This window comes from Pristiophorus japonicus, chromosome 5 (assembly GCF_044704955.1).
Source record: "Pristiophorus japonicus isolate sPriJap1 chromosome 5, sPriJap1.hap1, whole genome shotgun sequence".
Classification (NCBI taxonomy): Eukaryota; Metazoa; Chordata; class Chondrichthyes; family Pristiophoridae; genus Pristiophorus; species Pristiophorus japonicus.
In genome coordinates this window covers 28513377-28527352 of record NC_091981.1, presented here as the reverse complement: position 1 = coordinate 28527352, position 13976 = coordinate 28513377, and the positions used below count along the sequence as shown (strand labels likewise).

Sequence of the window (13976 nt, the reverse complement as noted above, 5' to 3'; positions counted from 1 at the left end):
AAATGGGAACAATATTAAAAATAGCGCACCCCCTCCCTACCTGCAGCCACGTTTCCGTCCAGATCCTGCACCCGCCCCCCACCCACCCCCGCCCCCCCCCCGTGTCATTGCCTCACCCACACGTTTTGGTCTCCGGGTAACGCTGCAAAGCCGGCGTGCAGTGGGCGATGGCAAGACTTCCTGCCATGGTGGGGGACATGCTGGGACGATCACCTGTTGGGGGGCTGTTGGAGGGGAAGACAAAACGGGAGATCGCCTTCCGAGTCAGGAGGTGGTGCATCCGCCCGACCCGCCTGTGTGCCGGTGCTTGTGGTCACGGGAGCTCGGGCTGCAGTGCCGTGTACTGCCAAGAACACATGCCGTATGGCATGGTTGGAGGCGGAGATTCCACGCAACTCCAGCATCATCTGCTGCGTCGCCTCCACTTGGTTAGCAGACACCCGGGAGAATTCCTGCATTAACCCCACAAACACCTGGAGCTGCTCGCGCTGGATCGCGACCGACTCCTCGCACAGTCGTGCCGGCCTCTCCACGGGGTCGTCCAGGATAGGCTTTTGCTCAAACCGCTGACCCGGCCACTGTGGCGTCTGCGACAGCACCAATATGTGCCTTGGCATCACCAACTGCATGCCGCTTGGTTCCGGTCCCTCCTCAGTTGGGAGCCTCATCATGGCCGCAGGTTCCCTGGACAGAGGGATGCAAGGGGCATCCTCTTCTGTCTCCAGGTATTCCTCCTCCTCCTCGGGCTCGTTGGTCTCCTCCTCTTCACCACCCGTGCAGTGGGTCAGGTCCATGTGAGCGTCTGTTCTCCCGTTGCGCCTCTCGAGCTGGTAAAGCTGCAAGATACAATTGAGATTATTAGAGCAGAAAGCAATGTTGCACCGCGCTGGCATACGTAGGAGGAACAGCACTAATCCCATAAATGTGACAGAGAAACGTTACATATTAATGCATCATATGGTGGTATCTATGGCAGTACATCTATGTGGAAATCGCTGCGCCAGAGAGCTGTGGAGACTGGATCAGTCGCAGATAGACCGAATGATAAGGAGTGAGGGTTTATGGGGTGCAGACAGAGAAGAGGCAGATGGCCAGATGGACTGCTCTTATGTTGCCGACCTGAGTGTGGCAGAGAGTCGCACAGAGGCTGCATGCATATGAGAATTAAATGATGTCACATAGCTCCTACACTGCTCGAGATATTACTCACGTGGCGCATGGGATGGGCCGGCAACACGACGGGTGGTAACTGCTTGACTGTGGGCCCCCACTAGTGCTGCAGCTCATTCCTCCAGGTCGGTGAGGGTCTGTATTACAGCAGGACCTCCCCTGGTGCACCTCTGCTGAGCCCGATTATTAGATATCTTCCTCTGCAAAGATGAATAGAGCATGGCGTAAGCTACTTGACTAGGTTATGTCATTTATACACAACAGTTTCAAACGTTATATACTAATAGGGGTTGTGTCCACAATTCAATGACAGTAGCTGATGTCCAAAAGTGTCCCAGGCCAGACAGTGAGCAAAGGCAGCTCTCCCCCAGTCTATGCTGGGTCCTTATGTAAGTGACAGCAGCCAGAGAGACTTAAAACGGGCACAGGTTCATGGCCCTGTCCAGTTCTTAGCAGGGGTGATATATATTATATAAGTTAGCATAACAAGCTTACATTCAATCCAGGAGAATTACCATTATAATGATTATTATACTTAGAATGTGCATCATTAAAATATAAAGTCGTACTTACTCTTACTGAAGCAATGAGGCTGTTCCAGCATTTGCGGCACTGGTTGGAGCCCTTGGGCTCGTGGGACGCAGGCGAGACAACCTCTGCTATCTCTAACCATAACCTGCGGTACTCCCGTGGTGCTGGTTTCCCACCACGCTCTGCCCTGGTCAATTAGGCCCAGCAGGAGTGCACCTCCACCACGAGGGCGTCCTCGGAGAAGGGTTTGGCCTTTTTCCTCCCCGTCTCCACATCTCTCCCAGTTTCATCGCTGTCAGACATATTTCTCTGTCTTTATTTTTCTCTCTCTCATTTCTCTCACTTCTTCTCTGTCTCTGTCTTCCTCCTCACTCTCTATCTCTCTCTCTCTCCTCTCTCAATCTCTCTCCCACTTCTGCGCATGTGTGGATGACCCCTGACCTCCCGAAACGTGGCAAAACATGGCCACCAAAAAAAAAAATTTGTGCATGCGCAGAAGGCCATTACTAGGGAAGCTTTTGCCTTCGCCATCGCTGGGCCATCGCTGGGCGATGTGACATCGCTGGGCCATCGCTGGGCGATGTGACATCGCTGGGCCATCGCTGGGCGATGTGACATCGCTGGGCCATCGCTGGGCGATGTGACATCGCTGGGCCATCGCTGGGCGATGTGACATCGCTGGGCCATCGCTGGGCGATGTGACATCGCTGGGCCATCGCTGGGCGATGTGACATCGCTGGGCCATCGCTGGGCGATGTGACATCGCTGGGCCATCGCTGGGCGATGTGACATCGCTGGGCCATCGCTGGGCGATGTGACATCGCTGGGTTATCGCCGAGCCGAAAATCACGATCCAAAAAATGGGCGATGTTCCAGTGGTCATGAAGGCTGCAACGTCGCTAATTCTGGCACATTGCCCATTTTTTGGGCCCTAGCGTTGGTACCAATGACATAGGTAAAAAAAGGGATGAGTTCCTACGAAATGAATTTAAGGAGCTAGGAGCTAAATTAAAAAGTAGGACCTCAAAAGTAGTAATCTCGGGATTGCTACCAGTGCCACGTGCTAGTCAGAGTAGGAATCGCAGGATAGCTCAGATGAATACGTGGCTTGAGCAATGGTGCAGCAGGGAGGGATTCAAATTCCTGGGGCATTGGAACCGGTTCTGGGGGAGGTGGGACCAGTACAATCCGGACGGTCTGCACCTGGGCAGAATCGGAACCAATGTCCTCGGGGGAGTGTTTGCTAGTGCTGTTGGGGAGGAGTTAAACTAATATGGCAGGGGGATGGGAACCAATGCAGGGAGATAGAGGGAAACAAAAAGGAGGCAAAAACAAAAGACAGAAAGGAGATGAGGAAAAGTGGAGGGCAGAGAAACCCAAGGCAAAGAACAAAAAGGGCCATTGTACAGCAAAATTCTAAAAGGACAGAGGGTGTTAAAAAAACAAGCCTGAAGGCTTTGTGTCTTAATGCAAGGAGTATCCGCAATAAGGTGGATGAATTAACTGTGCAAATAGATGTTAACAAATATGATGTGATTGGGATTACGGAGACGTGGCTCCAGGATGAGCAGGGCTGGGAACTCAACATCCAGGGGTATTCAACATTCAGGAAGGATAGAATAAAAGGAAAAGGAGGTGGGGTAGCATTGCTGGTTAAGGAGGAGATTAAGGCAATAGTTAGGAAGGACATTAGCTTGGATGATGTGGAATCCATATGGGTAGAGCTGCAGAACACCAAAGGGCAAAAAACGTTAGTGGGAGTTGTGTACAGACCTCCAAACAGTAGTAGTGATGTTGGGGAGGGCATCAAACAGGAAATTAGGGGTGCGTGCAATAAAGGTGCAGCAGTTATAATGGGTGACTTTAATATGCACATAGATTGGGCTAACCAAACTGGAAGCAATACGGTGGAGGAGGATTTTCTGGAGTGCATAAGGGATGGTTTTTTAGACCAATATGTCGAGGAACCAACTAGGGGGGAGGCCATCTTAGACTGGGTGTTATGTAATGAGAAAGGATTAATTAGTAATCTCGTTGTGCGAGGCCCCTTGGGGAAGAGTGACCATAATATGGTGGAATTCTGCATTAGGATGGAGAATGAAACAGTTAATTCAGAGACCATGGTCCAGAACTTAAAGAAGGCTAACTTTGAAGGTATGAGGCGTGAATTGGCTGAGATGGATTGGCGAATGATACTTAAGGGGTTGACTGTGGATGGGCAATGGCAGACATTTAGAGACCGCATGGATGAACTACAACAATTGTACATTCCTGTCTGGCATAGAAATAAAAAAGGGAAGGTGGCTCAACCGTGGCTATCAAGGGAAATCAGGGATAGTATTAAAGCCAAGGAAGTGGCATACAAATTGGCCAGAAATAGCAGCGAACCTGGGGACTGGGAGAAATTTAGAACTCAGCAGAGGAGGACAAAGGGTTTGATTAGGGCAGGGAAAATGGAGTATGAGAAGAAGCTTGCAGGGAACATTAAGACGGATTGCAAAAGTTTCTATAGATATGTAAAGAGAAAAAGGTTAGTAAAGACAAACGTAGGTCCCCTGCAGTCAGAATCAGGGGAAGTCATAACGGGGAACAAAGAAATGGCGGACCAATTGAACAAGTACTTTGGTTCGGTATTCACGAAGGAGGACACGAACAACCTTCCGGTTATAAAAGGGGTCGGGGGGTCTAGTAAGGAGGAGGAACTGAGGGAAATCCTTATTAGCCGGGAAATTGTGTTGGGGAAATTGATGGGATTGAAGGCCGATAAATCCCCAGGGCCTGATGGACTGCATCCCAGAGTACTTAAGGAGGTGGCCTTGGAAATAGTGGATGCGTTGACAGTCATTTTCCAACATTCCATTGACTCTGGATCAGTTCCTATGGAGTGGAGGGTAGCCAATGTAACCCCACTTTTTAAAAAAGGAGGGAGAGAGAAAACAGGGAATTATAGACCGGTCAGCCTGACATCGGTAGTGGGTAAAATGATGGAATCAATTATTAAGGATGTCATAGCAGTGCATTTGGAAAGAGGTGACATGATAGGTCCAAGTCAGCATGGATTTGTGAAAGGGAAATCATGCTTGACAAATCTTCTGGAATTTTTTGAGGATGTTTCCAGTAGAGTGGATAAGGGAGAACCAGTTGATGTGGTATATTTGGACTTTCAGAAGGCGTTCGACAAGGTCCCACACAAGAGATTGATGTGCAAAGTTAGAGCACATGGGATTGGGGGTAGTGTACTGACATGGATTGAGAACTGGTTGTCAGACAGGAAGCAAAGAGTAGGAGTAAATGGGTACTTTTCAGAATGGCAGGCAGTGACTAGTGGGGTACCGCAAGGTTCTGTGCTGGGGCCCCAGCTGTTTACACTGTACATTAATGATTTAGACGAGGGGATTAAATGTAGTATCTCCAAATTTGCGGATGACACTAAGTTGGGTGGCAGTGTGAGCTGCGAGGACGATGCTGTGAGGCTGCAGAGCGACTTGGATAGGTTAGGTGAGTGGGCAAATGCATGGCAGATGAAGTATAATGTGGATAAATGTGAGGTTATCCACTTTGGTGGTAAAAACAGAGAGACAGACTATTATCTGAATGGTGACAGATTAGGAAAAGGGGAGGTGCAAAGAGACCTGTGTGTCATGGTACATCAGTCATTGAAGGTTGGCATGCAGGTGCAGCAGGCGGTTAAGAAAGCAAATGGCATGTTGGCCTTCATAGCAAGGGGATTTGAGTACAGGGGCAGGGAGGTGTTGCTACAGTTGTACAGGGCATTGGTGAGGCCACACCTGGAGTATTGTGTACAGTTTTGGTCTCCTAACCTGAGGAAGGACATTCTTGCTATTGAGGGAGTGCAGCGAAGGTTCACCAGACTGATTCCCGGGATGGCGGGACTGACCTATCAAGAAAGACTGGATCAACTGGGCTTGTATTCACTGGAGTTCAGAAGAATGAGAGGGGACCTCATAGAAACATATAAAATTCTGACGGGGTTAGACAGGTTAGATGCAGGAAGAATGTTCCCAATGTTGGGGAAGTCCAGAACCAGGGGTCACAGTCTAAGGATAAGGGGTAAGCCATTTAGGACCGAGATGCGGAGGAACTTCTTCACCCAGAGAGTGGTGAACCTGTGGAATTCTCTACCACAGAAAGTTGTTGAGGCCAATTCACTAAATATATTCAAAAAGGAGTTAGATGAGGTCCTTACTGCTAGGGGGATCAAGGGGTATGGCGAGAAAGCAGGAATGGGGTACTGAAGTTGAATGTTCAGCCATGAACTCATTGAATGGCGGTGCAGGCTAGAAGGGCCGAATGGCCTACTCCTGCACCTATTTTCTATGTTTCTATGTAAGTGGAAAGTTTAGCCCATAGTATTTACAGCATGTAAACAGGCCGTTCAGCCCAACAGGTCCACACTGGTGTTTATTATGCTCCACAAGTACCTTCTCCCATCCTTCTTCATCTGTCCCCATCAACATATTCCTCTATTCCTTTCTCTCTCAAAAATTCCCTTAAATCCATCAAACTTCTAATCACTCTCTGAATAAAGACATTCCTCCTGAATTCCCTACTGGATTTATTAGTGACTATCTTATATTTATGGCCCCTAGTTCTGGTCTCCCCTGCAGTGGAAACATCTTCTCTACGCCTTCCCTATCAAATCTTTTCATGATCTTAAAGACCTCTATCGGATCACCCCTTAATTTCTTTTCTAGAGAAAAGAGCCCCAGCCTGTTCAATCTTTCCTTACTGGCATCACCTCTCTGTTCTGATATTATTCTAGTAAATCTATTTTGCACCACCTTCAGTTCCTCTATATTGTTTTTATAATATGAAGACCAGAACTGTTAACAGAACTCCAAGTATGGTCCAACCAAAGTTCTATACAAGTATAAATAAGTACAAGTATTGGTTATGTAAATCAATATTTGATTGGTTTTGTTTGCTACTCTTCATTGTTGGTATATGTTCAGTGTTGAATCTACTAAGTCTCCTAAGGCATATTCATCTTCATCATTAGCTATTTTGCCTTTAATGGGCTATGTGTGTTGCCTAATTCTCCTTCCAACAATTGTCGGCAGTAAATTTCATCTGCCGCTGTTCTGAACCCTTACACATCTTGTCGAACTCCCCTGTAGTTTCGGAGCTGTCTCTTTTGATTCCACTGTCCTTTCTAGTTTGGTATCATTTGCAAATTTGACCACTTTGAATTGAGTTTCCGAATCCAGTTAATTTGCATAAATTACAAACAATACTAGCCCCAATACTGAGCCCTGTGGCATCCTACTTAGTATCCACTCGCCAACCCCCCTCCCCGTCCCGCCACTGACGTAACTCCTCCAACAAATACCCATTGTTTCCAACCCGATTTCTTATCCATCTCCAAATTTTACTCTAATTTCCCACAGCTTTAAGTTTAAAAAACAGCCTTTTAGTGTGGAACCTCTTGGACCGCTAAAGATGAAATTCCCGGGAGCAGCAAATCTTTTTCGCTTAGAGATACTTTTGCGACCATTCAAACGTTATCACCCCAAATGGGGTGCTATGCAATTTTTGGCTCCTAGTATTCTAAAGAATCACATGTTTCTATTAATTTTAATTAGATTTTTGTGCTCAATTGAACAAGATACCAGTGGTTTAGAGCATTTTAAGTTTTGGAACCCAGGGCTATATTTTTCTCAGTTCAATAATTATGGTGTAAAAATAGTGGCTGTATACTTGTAAAAAGCACCAAAGATCTACTCCTGCTGTTCTTTTCCAAAAGTTATCCAGTGCCTCCATTGTACAATAACATTTTAAATTTAGATTTGATCCATTTATCACAAAAGTTTTCCACTCGATCGTTGAATGAATACATTTTTCCAGTTAAGTGGCTCGCTGACTGATTTAGAAAAATTAAATGATCATTATTACAGATGGGTTGTGATTAACTGCTTTTCCTTCTATTCCTGTTAATGGGCTCAATTTTCCCCAGTATTTGCTCTGTTTTTTTTTTGGAGTAGGCTGCTTTTTCTGGCGTAATTTAAAAATCCCAGGTTTCCCCAATCAGTTTACATCAGCGTAACTCACTTCGTTATGTTTTTTTTAGGTAAGGTTTTTTTTTCCTCAAAAGTGGGTGTTACCAGCCACCTACGCCATTTCTGGCAATTTAGGCAACTTTGGCCAGCTAATAGTTACTCCAGTTCTACTTAGGCCAGCGTATGTGGCCACTTGAGAAAATCCTTGCGGAGCATTAAAAAAATCAGCAGCAGATGCCTGGACAGCAGCAGCAGCAGGAAAGGTAAGAGAGAGTGGGATAGAGAGGTGGGTAAGGAAGAGAGAGGTGGGGAGAGGGACAGGGGGTGGGGGGAAGCCTTCCGGGTGTAGTTAGGTGCGGGAACCGGGTGGGAGGAGACCACTCGGCCTGGGCTAGGGGCGGGAGAGCGGACCGGGAGGCCACTCGGCCTGGGCTAGGGGCGGGAGAGCGGACCGGGAGGCCACTCGGCCTGGGCTAGGGGCGGGAGAATGCACCGGCAAGCTCTTCGGCCAGGGCTAGGGGCGGGGGAGCAGACCGGGAAGCCTGGGGGGTGGGAGGGGCGGAGTGAACTGGCCTGCATCAGGGGCCACAGAGCGGCGGAAAGGCACCGGAGACGCTCGGGGGGAAGAGTCTGTGTGTTATAATCTACAGCTTCTTGAAACCTATTGCACTGTCACCTAACCATTACTTGTTGACAGACCTCGAAGGTTATTCATTATATGAAGCTGAAGGAAGTCTCCCAGACTCACAGCTCTATTGCACATGCGCGGCCATTTTAGCGACGTCAAGAATGGCACTTTTTTTTCCCTACGCATGCGCAGAAAGCCTGGCTCCTTTTTCCAGCGCAGACCGCAGGCTCCACCCCCCAAGGCATCTGGCCAGGCTGCGCGGCTGCAGATTAGAGGCCAAACATCCGGGAAACTACGAAGATTGTTTCCTGGGCCATTTATTCACGTAACTAAGCGGTGCAACTCGGGTAAGTACGCCAGAAAACTGGCTCAGGGAAAATTGAGCCCAATAAAACTGCATTCCCGGGAAGCGCACATTTGAAAACCTTCATGTTCCTTCCGTTTTATTAACCGGTGGTACATTTAGAATAAAATGTCCAATGTTTCTCACACAAAGGAAAAATATGTCCCCAGTCTGAGCACTAACCATTCACAGTTCAAATGCAACATGGCCAAATGCAGAGTAACGGTGTCTCGTTCTGCTTTGCTCCACAATGGCATTGAAATCAAACCGTGTGATATTGGTAACTAACACATTAACATATTTGTATGGATTTACTCTATTTGCAACTTTAATGAAGATGTTAACCCATAAAAATCATAGAATTATAGATTAGTTACAGCAAAGAAGGCGACCATTCGGCCCATTGAGCCCGTGCCAGCTCTCTGCAAGAGCACCTCAGCTAGTCCCACTCCCCCGCCCTTTCCCCATAGCCCGGCATTTTTTTTCTTTCAAGTACTTATCCAACTTCCTTTTGAAAGCCATGATTGAGTCTGCCTCCATCACCCTTTCAGGCCGTGCAGTCCAGATCCTAACAACTCGCTGTGTAAAAACGTTTTTTCTTATGCCGCTTTTGGTTCTTTTGCCAATCATCTTAACTCTGTGTCCTCTGGTTCTTGACCCTTCCGTCAATGGAAAAAGTTTCTCTCTATCTACTCTGTCCAGACCCTTCATGATTTTGAACATCTCTATCAAATCTCCTCTCAACCTTCTCTGCTCCAAGGAGAACAACCTCAGCTTCTCCAGTCTATCCACGTTACTGAAGTCCCTCATTCCTGGAATCATTCTCGTAAATCTTTTCTGCAACCTCTCCAAGGTTTTCACATCCTTCCTAAAGTGCAGTACCCAGAATTGGACACACTACTCCAGTTGAGGCCAAACGAGTGTTTTATACAGGTTCATGATATTTCCACACTTTTGTGCTCTATGCCTCTGTCCATGAAGCCCAGGAACCCGTAAGCTTTTTCTAACCGCTTTCTCAACCTGCCCTGCCACCTTCAACGATTTGTGCACATATACCCTTATATGCACCCCTTTTAGAATTGTACCATTTAGTTTATATGTCCTCTCCTCATTCTTTCTCATGCATTTTTCTGCATTAAATTTCATCTGCCATATGTCCACCCATTCCACCAGCCTGTCTGTGTCCTCTTGAAGTCTATCACTATCCTCCTCACTGTTCACTATACTTCCAAGTTTTGTGTCATCTGCAAATTTTGAAATTGTGCCCTGTACACCTACATCCTAGTCAATAATATATATCAAGAAAAGCAGTGGTCTCAGTACCGACCCCTGGGGAACCCCACTGTATACCTTCCTCCAGTCCGAAAAACAACCGTTCACCAATACTCTCTGTTTCCTGTCACTTAACCAATTTCTTATCCATTCTACCACTGTCCCTTTTATTCCATGGGCTTCAACTTTGCTGGCAAGCCTATTATGTGGCACTTTGTCAAATGCCTTTTGAAAATCTATGTACACCACATCAACTGCATTGCCTTCATCAAACCTCTCTGTTACCTCATCGAAAAACTCAATCAATTTCGTTAAACACGATTTGCCTTTAACAAATCCGTTCTGGCATTCCTAATTAATCCACACTTGTCCAAGTGACTGTTAGTTTTGTCCCTGATTATTGTTTCTAAAAGCTTACCCCCACCAATGTTAAATTGACCGGCCTATTGTTGCTGTGTTTATCTTTACACCCTTTTTAGAACAAGGGTGTAACATTTGCAATTCTCCAGCCTTCTGGTACCACCCCTGTTTCGAAGGAGAATTGGAAGATTATGGCCAATACCACCGCAATTTCTTCTTTCACTTCCCTCAGAATCCAAGGATGCATCCCATCTGGTCCTTTGAGTATCTACTTTAAGTACAGCCAGCGTTTCTAGTACCTCGCCTTCTCAAGTCTTATCCCATCCAATATTTCTGCTACCTCCTCCTTTACTATGTCTATAGCAGCATCATCTTCCTTGGTGAAGACAGATGCAAAGTACCGATTTAGTACCTCAGCCATACCCTCTGCCTCCATGTGTAGCTCTCCTTTTTGGTCCCTAATCGGCCCCACATCTCCTCTTACTACCCGTTTACTATATGCCTATAGAAGACTTTTGGATTACCCTTTATGTTGGCTGCCATTCTATTCTCGTAACCTCTCTGCCCCTCCTATTTTCTTTTTCACGTCTCCTCTAAACTTTCTATATTCAGCCTGATTCTCAGATATATTCTCGACCCAATATCTGTCATCCATGCTCTTTTTCTGCTTCATCTTACTCTCTATCCCTTTGTCATCCGACCTTAGTTGCCCTACCTTTCCCCTAGTGGGAATGTACCTTAACTGTACCTGAACTATTTCCTCTTTAAACTCAGCCCATTGTTCCACTACAGCTTTGCCTGCCAATCTTTGATTCCAAAAAAACGTTCTCATCCCACTGAGATTTGCATTACTCCAATTATGTATTTTTACTCTAGATTGCTCCCTGTCCTTTTCCATAGCTCAGTTAAACCTTATGATACTATGATCACTGTTCCCTATATGTTCACCTACTGACACTTACTCCACTTGATCTGTGTCGTTCCCCAGGACCAGATCCAACAATGTCTCCTTCCTCGTTGAGCCGGAAGCATACTGATCAAGAAAATTCTCCTGAACATACTTTGGAAATTCTTCCCCCTCTCTGCCCTTTACACTATTATTATCCAAATCTATATTAGGGTAGTTGAAGACTCCCATTATCACTACTCTATTGTTCTTGCATCTCTCTCTAATTTCTCTGCAAATTTGCTCCTTCATAATTTTCCCATTGGAATACACCCATAGTGTAATGGCACATCTATTATTTCTTAACTCTCACCAAATAGATTCTGTCCTTGACCCCTCCAAGACATCCTCTCTCTCCAGCACTGTAAAATTTTCCTTACCAATACTGCCACACCACCTCCCATCTTTCCTTCCCTATCTTTCCTGAACACCCTATATCCAGGAATATTTAATATCCAATTCTGCCCTTTTTTGAGCCAGGTCTCTGTTATTGCCACAACATCATATTCCCATGTGGCTATTTGTGCCTGTAGCTCAGCAATCTTGTTTACTATGCTTCGTGCATTCAAATAAATGAGTAAACACCTTTGTTATAATAGTAAGTGCCGGAATTTGATGTTTAGGAATGGAATTATTTCATTGTCACTAAATAGGCACACATATCATCAATTTATATTATTTTAACACATTAAACAACACCTTAGTGTTACTTGGTGAAAAATGATAAGCAGTTGTCTGTTGCAAATTCATACTTGTAACTGAATTACGCCCAAAACAATTTTGCTTAGAATCACTGTAGTTGTCAGTGAGATATCTTCACCTTACTAATTGTGGCTCAATTAAACTAGGGCCCATAGATGAAAAGACAGTGTTCTAACCCACTATATTATACAATCCTTGGGTTGTATTCTCTGATGATTATGAGAAGCCACTGCTTTGTAAGATGCAAGTTAAATGCTGAGATCATTAATACCCTGTCTTGGCACAGACCAATACTCTGTCTGACAAGCTGTTTTGTCTGTGCAGGTGCAGAAATGACTGAAGGAATATTATGGTGTGGAGCTATTTAACAGATGAAGAAGTCAGCAAATTACAGTAGAAGCAAGGGGCAAAGCCTGAAGAATGTAAACACAATGATGATCTATCACTACTCAGGTCCTTAAATTGAGCATTATACAGCATCAGCACAACAGAACTGCAGCCATAATGATCTAAATCTTCATTATTTAAGCTGTGGACATATCCAGATCGGATATTTTACTAATTTGGCAGCTTGGGACAGTGTGACGTCAATCTTGGAAACATGTAGCTCGGAAGATTCATGGACTCCCATTGTTGGAAAAGTAAAGTTACATGAATTGTCCCCATTTTAAAAGTTCAAAGCACTTGTAATTTAGAATAAAGTATTGGCCAGCATATTTTAATTGAGATGAACACGTCCACAAAATGTGATCATTTTTAAACTATTAGCTGAAGCATTTAATGTATGGTAAACATATTTCAGAATTCTGTTGATTCATGTACAACTCACATACTGAAATTTTAAAGTAGAGCCTCTAATATTTTTCCAAGTTGTCCTCCAGCTTTGCATTAGTTCAAGGAGAACCTACCTCAATAGCATTATTTTTATTTCAATTAAAATTCACATTATTGCATATGAGTGCAATGTATTTGCTTCTTGGGTTGTTTGCTTATAAATTCATAGCAGCACATTGCTATCAAGAACTAGTTGGTTTATTAACAAAGGTTTAACATCATCACGATCATAGGCAGTCCCTCGGAATCGAGAAAGACTTGCTTCCACTCCTGAAGTGAGTTCTTTGGTGGCTGAACAATTCAATACAAGAGCCACAGACTCTGTCACAGGTGGGACAGATAGTCGTTGAGGGAATGGGTGGGTGGGACTGGTTTGCCGCATAATCTTTCCACTGCCTGCGCTTGATTTCTGCATGCTCTCGGCGTTGAGACATAGAAACATAGAAAATAGGTGCAGGAGTACGCCATTTGGCCCTTCACGCCTGCACCACCATTCAATATGATCATGGCTGATCATGCAACTTCAGTACCCCATTCCAGCTTTCTCTCCATACCCCTTGATCCCTTTAGCATTAAGGGCCACATCTAACTCCCTTTTGAATATATCTAATGAAATGGCCTCAACAACTTTCTGTGGTAGAGAATTCCACAGGTTCATAATTCTCTGCGTGAAGAAGTTTCTCCTCATCTCGGTCCTAAATAGCTTATCCCTTATCCTTAGACGGTGACCCCTTGTTCGGGACTTCCTCAACATCGGGAACATTCTTCCTGCATCTAACCTGTCCAATCCCATCAGAATTTTATATGTTTCTATGAGATCCCCTCTCATTCTTCTAAATTCCAGTGAATGTAAGCCTAGTCGATCCAGTCTTTCTTCATATGTCAGTCCTGCCATCCCGGGAATCAGTCTGGTGAACCTTCGCTGCACTCTCTCAATAGCAAGAATGTCCTTCCTCAGGTTAGGAGACCAAAACTGTACACAATATTCAAGGTGTGGCCTCACCGAGACGCTGTACAACTGCAGTAAGACCTCCCTGCTCCTATATAAACATAGAAAATAGGTTCAGGAGTAGGCCATTCGGCCCTTTGAGCCTGCACCGCCATTCAATGAGTTCAAGGCTGAACATGCAACTTCAGTACCCCATTCCTGCTTTCTCGCCATACCCCTTGATC

The 13976-nt window shown here is 45.4% G+C and overlaps 1 long non-coding RNA gene across 1 annotated transcript in view; it reads left to right on the top strand.

Moving 5' to 3' along the window:
* The window catches only part of LOC139263779 (uncharacterized), a 149700-nt gene extending 136822 nt beyond the window's left edge, over nt 1-12878 (top strand). Inside the window, exon 3 of the long non-coding RNA XR_011593202.1 lies at nt 12294-12878. This is a non-coding gene — a long non-coding RNA (uncharacterized lncRNA). The remainder of the gene's footprint in view (nt 1-12293) is intronic.
* Nucleotides 12879-13976: the final 1098 nt, after the last annotated feature.